The sequence below is a fragment of the Podarcis liolepis genome (genome assembly GCF_965112155.1).
Source record: "Podarcis liolepis genome assembly, chromosome: 3".
NCBI classification, from domain to species: domain Eukaryota; kingdom Metazoa; phylum Chordata; class Lepidosauria; order Squamata; family Lacertidae; genus Podarcis; species Podarcis liolepis.
Window position 1 is genome coordinate 121,738,905 of NC_139557.1, and position 6,000 is coordinate 121,744,904.

The following is a 6,000-nucleotide window of genomic DNA, read 5'->3' on the forward strand; positions in this document are numbered from 1 at the left end:
TTATCTCAGCTATCTGCCAATCTCCCATTCCCACCACCCTTCTGAGTAATACCCCTCCCCACCTTCTCACTATATAGAAGGATCTGGCAACTTCTGTTTCAGTGTATCTGAAGAAGTGTGCATGCACACGAAAGCTCATACCAAGAACTAACTTAGTTGGTCTTTAAGGTGCTACTGGAAGGAATTTTTTTATTATCACAAATAGTAGTCATCAATATTCCTCCGTGAATTTGTTTGATCCCCTTTTTAAACCATCCAGGGTAGTGATTGTTACTACCAAGGCAGCTAAGGATGGCTTGGGAGCCCCATGAGGGGGAGAGGGAATTGGGCCCCCAGTAAGCGCAGACCAGCTAAAAATATTTACACAGGATATAAAACAAGTGTGTCATCTCGTGTTGATGTCAATCATAAATATGATGGTATCTGTACCTGTTGAGAATATGAAGAGCCTAAAGGCTCATGTCAAAAATACAATCGCCCTCACGATCGTTGTTGAACTAACCATACACTTTAAATTTTTAACTTGGATGTGTAACACGACAACTTTGTTGCATTTGCACAGTGTTCACTTACGAAAACATGTAAATGCGACTGTTCAGAGTAAGATGAGATTACACCGTCATACTGTCAAAGCCCAGAAGCGTATAGAGTCAGAAATGCTCTGTTCGCTGCACAAGTTTGCAAGCCATTATTCAGAATTGTGCATATACTGAACGCAAGATATATATTTTAAGAGCTACATAAAAACATATGCAAGATAATGGGGCCCTTCCAAGCCCTAGTAATTTGTAGCAGCTTCCTGCCCTCATCATGCTCTCTCGTCGGCCCTAGTTACTGCATCTTCAAGTAATCTTAATCTCATAGTCTAACTTTGTGTTGTGTGAAGTACTGTTGCCTATCCTGAATCCAGGTGACCTGGATGCCTAGTATTTTGAGAGAGAGAAACTCTCTACTTTCTCCACAGCATCATTTATGCTCCTCTAGGAGGACCCGCTTACTGGTATTTTTGCTAAACTAAAAAAGGCCCAAGTAGGCTGAAGAGGGATTTCCTCCCAATGCAAGTAGTATCAGTTTCTGGAGGCGGGTGGGGTGTTCCGTGGAATGCAACTGGGGAGGAAAGACTTTAATTTCTCATCCCCGCCTGCTGCAGTCCTAAAAATGATCAGCCCCCATCCTCTACCTGACGCGCTTTTTGTATTAAAAACAACCACACACGTGTGGTTTGGGTCTGAGCTACGGCCCTTTCGTACTCTGAACATCCTTGCCATATGAAGTGTGAACCAGATCACAGCCGCATTGTACAGCAGCAGCAAAGTCGCAGATTACTTAACCACAAATGCAACTTACATTCGTGGAGACGCCATCAGTCATGCCATTTCTGGCAGCCTCGCCGTAGCATATCATGGCCCTGGCGCATTCTTGGAGCACAGCACACCACTCGGCCCACGCAGTTGCTCAACCCACAATTTTACCACACACAAATCGGCCTCAAGATGACTTCACGTGCACTCGCCGTGCTGGAAATTCATGTTTAGTACACTTGCTGCTCATTGTGCGTAAAAATACTTGTGTGAGGAGGTTGCTTCAAAACTTGTCAGGGTGCTCATTGCCCCGGAACATCCTCTCTGGTGAATAGTCACCAACACTAGTCAATAGAAAATACAGTATGTGAAAATACACTAAGTGAAAATAAAATGCTGAGTGTGGTGAGCAATCTTAATAATGTGGTGAGCAAAATTAATAATATTTTCCCCCACAAACTTCTTGTGAGTGGGATTTGCTGTCCAAGAGGTTTATTTTTAAATCTAACTTTCACATAATTCACTTCTTTAATTTTCCAGTGTGCATTGTTATAGGTGCCTAATACTTTCAGATTCTCAAATTCGGGATGTGCTAGCCAACTTCTTTATATCTGCTCACTAACATAACCCAGATGTCTGAAGATCAAACAAAGTGGGCTGGGTTCTAAATGGCGAATTAGGAGTGTGGCCTGCATGCATTTTCTTCCTACTTTATTTATTTGTTTATCTATTTGTTGCCTGCCCTTCACCCTACAGTTCCAAGGCAGGATACAGCATTAAACACAATTTATTTTTTTAAAAAAAACAGTGTAAAACAGCTTACAATCACGAAAAAAATAAAACAACCGATACACCTCAAGTATCAAAACCCAAGGTAAATAGGTGCGTCTTCAGCATTCTCTGTAAGCTGTATAATGAAAAAGCTGTGCACAACTGTGTGGGAGGAAGTTCCACAGCTTAGGAGCCACCACAAAAAAGTCTCTGCCTTGAGCCTCTGCACACAGAGGGCCTCCTCTGCCGACCTCAGCACCCAATATGGCCTTTTAGATACTTGGGACCTGAATCACTTAAAACTTTAAACAAAATAGACAGAGGTGGGACATGGATGCATATACGGTAAAGGTAAAGGTACCCCTGACCGTTAGGTCCAATCGCGAACGACTCTGTGGTTGCAGCACTCATCTCGCTTTACAGGCCGAGGGGGCCAGCGTTTGTCCACAGACAGCTTCCAGGTCATGTGGCCAGCATGACTAAGCCGCTTCTGGCGAACCAGAGCAGCGCACAGAAACGCCATTTACCTTCCCGCCGGAGCGGTACCTATTTATCTACTTGCACTTTGAGGTGCTTTCAGACTGCTAGGTTGGCAGGAGCAGGGACAGAGCAACGGGAGCTCACCCCCTCACGGGGATTCAAACCGCCGACCTTCCGATTGGCAAGCCCTAGGCTCAGTGGTTTAACCCACAGCGCCACCCACGTCCCATGGATGCATGTAACTGTTCAAATTCAATACTCGCCAATAACCTGTGTGATCCCTGCTTGTGCAGTGCTCTCAAGAGAGGCTCTCCTGGCACATTTATTACCTATTTTTAGGTGCTAGGCAAAAGCCTTCCTCTTTTCCTGGGCCTTTGACTACTTAAACAAGCCTTTTAAATTTGAGGGGGGCAGGGAGTTATATTTGTTTTGTTGTTGCTGCTGTGTCATGCATTTTTGTGTTTTTATACTGTAAACCCCCCTGTGATCCTCTGATGAAGGGCAGTATAGAAAATAAATATGATGATGATGATAACAACACTCGCCCTCTTGTGCTTCCACCCCAGCTAACATCTTCATAAGCACTGGGTTCAGTCCTATCTGCATATGCAGCCCACTCTCATCCACAACATCGTCGGACCCATTAATCCAAACCATACGCTGCCCTTCCCCTGATTTCTAACAGGTGCAAGCCGCTCCTCCTCTGTCTTTCCATCAGTATCAAATCCAGAACTAAGACCTCATTAACAAAGCCAAAGGTTGCAACAAATACATCACTTCCTCAACAGAGACAGACTCGAGCTACCACCTGTTGCTCTCTCCTCCTGGCATGGCAGGGGCACGAAATCCCAACAATAGCCTTCTTAAAATAAGATCACTTCTGCTGTGTAACTTAGCTGCTTGTCTGTTTTCCCGGGAGCGGGAGAGAGCAGGAAGCTGATACGGTTAACCTCTTGTGTTGAGCAAAACATACACATACTAGTTGGATTTAAGTATGGGAGGGATAAGGAAACAGTCCTGATCTTTGAGACCTGGACCATAGTCACGCAGCTTCCCGGTGCATTCTTCCTTACCTGAATATAAATGTTCGTGGCAACCGCATGACATGGGCGGGATATCTTGGGTGTTTCCAAACGGGGTGGATGCTATTCATGCATGCAAGTTTTTCACAAAGTCCACATGGTGGCAGCGTCAAAATACCAACCTATATCAGGCTCTCCAAGTGCCCCTGTTTTCCAGGGACAGTCCAGATTTACAGAAGCCGTCCCAGTTTCAAATTTGATCCTGTAATGTCCCGCTTTTCCTTAGGATCTCCCTGTTTGGAGTTATCCAACCCCCAAGCCATTTGAAGGCAGCCCTGTATAGGGAAGGTTTTTTATATTTAATGTTTTGTTATGCTTTTATATATGTTGGAAGCAGTCCAGAGTGGCTGACACAACCCAATCTAATGGGTGGGGTGTTATTATGGAATAAAGGTAAAGGGGCCCCTGACCATTAGGTCCAGTCGTGGCCGACTCTGGGGTTGTGGCGCTCATCTCGCTTTATTGGCCGACGGAGCCGTCGTACAGCTTCCAGGTCATGTGGCCGGCATGACTAAGCCGCTTCTGGTGAACCAGAGCAGCGCACGGAAACGCCGTTTACCTTCCCGCCAGAGCGGTACCTATTTATCTACTTGCACTTTGAGGTGCTTTCAAACTGCTAGGTGGGCAGGAGCAGGGACCAAGCAACGGGAGCTCACCCCGTCGCGGGGATTTGAACCGCCGACCTTCTGATCAGCAAGCCCTAGGCTCTGTGGTTTAACCCACAGCGCCACCCGCATCCCATTATTAAGGAATAGAACGTCCCTATTTTCACCAGAGAGGAAATCTGGTAAGCTTTTTAAAAAAAAAAAAAAAAACTCTTCCCAATGGGCTACCCCTCTATAGGGTCTCTGTGTTGTCAGGATACAACACAGCTTATTAGTCCTCATCCATCCCATGATTCCATCCAGATTTAGGGCATGCAAGACCTCTTCTGATTCAGAAGTTACAGTGAAATAGAGCTGGGTATTATCAGAATACTGGCGACACTTTGTAGAAATGTTTTTTCCAGATCATCTTCTCCCAGATACCAACCCCCCCCCCCACAACAACAGAGTTCTTGCTAGAGGATGCTATAGCAACGGCTGCAGCCAGTGGTGGGCTCACAGCAGCGTCTTAAAATGTATGCACACAGGCGCTCCAGAAAGATAACAAGCATATATGCATCTTAGGAGTTCGTCGTGCGCATCCAACACGGGGAGCGGATAACTGATTGACCTGCCTACTTACCAGAATTCCCATCCAGCATCTGTGGGGAGTTTCCACACCAAGTATTCTCAGAGGAGGGATTTTTCATCAGGACTGCAGTAGGGGAAGAAAAGAGTTGCATTTCCTCTCCACAACAGCTTTGATCCCATTAATTATCAACTCCCCCATCCCCAGCTGATACAATCTGCATTTAAAAAAAAATCTGTCATATCTAGTCAGTGGTGACCACCCACATCTCTCAAGGAGCCTCCAGGCTGTCCATATTTTGCAGGAGAGATTCAAGTGCATACTGGGAGTTCAGGTTTGCACGTTAATAATTTTATTATTTATTAAATTTGTCTTCTTTCTTCTTCGGCGATCACTTGTAGCCGAGTAAAATTGTCTTCCAAAACACTGTTTTAACAATGAGTCTGTAAGTGACTGTGGAGGCCAATTCTGGATCCACACGTCCTTCCACAGTGGGGACATTGGTTTCCGGGCAGGAGTTGATCACGGTGGATTTGCCAAGCGTGCCTTCCTCTTAGCACGTTTCTCCCTTGCGTCCTGAGTTCAAGCATCTTCAAAGCCCAGGACACCTTTGGTAAAGGCTGTCTCCAACTGGAGCGCTCGCAGGCCAGTGTTTCCCAATTGTTGGTGTTTATACTACATTTTTAAAAATTTGCCTTGAGACAGTCTTCATCTATAGACCTCAGGGCGGTTCGCAGCATGAGGTGGATTAAAGCATTCAGTCACCCTAGAACAACAAATGCACTTAAAAACAAGCCAACGTGCACAGAATATCTTGCAGATTGAGGGCGAAATGCATTGGAAAGGGTGGAATGGACAAGTGACGGGAACGAGCCTGCAGTAAATCACACAAAACAAGTTGATGTTAACTCTTTATTAGCAAAAACACAATCTGCACAGGAGTGCCATGCCTAATGGGTACAGCAACTCTTGTCCGGCAGGTCTGGGCCCCGTGAAGCAGTTGATGAGACTGAAAGCCCTTGCGTCCCCACAGCTGCCTATGTCCCCTCCTCATAGAATCATAGAATCATAGAGTTGGAATAGACCACAAGGGCCATCGAGTCCAACCCCCTGCCAAGCAGGAAACACCATCAGAGCACTCCTGACATATGGTTGTCAAGCCTCTGCTTAAAGACCTCCAAAGTAGGAGACTC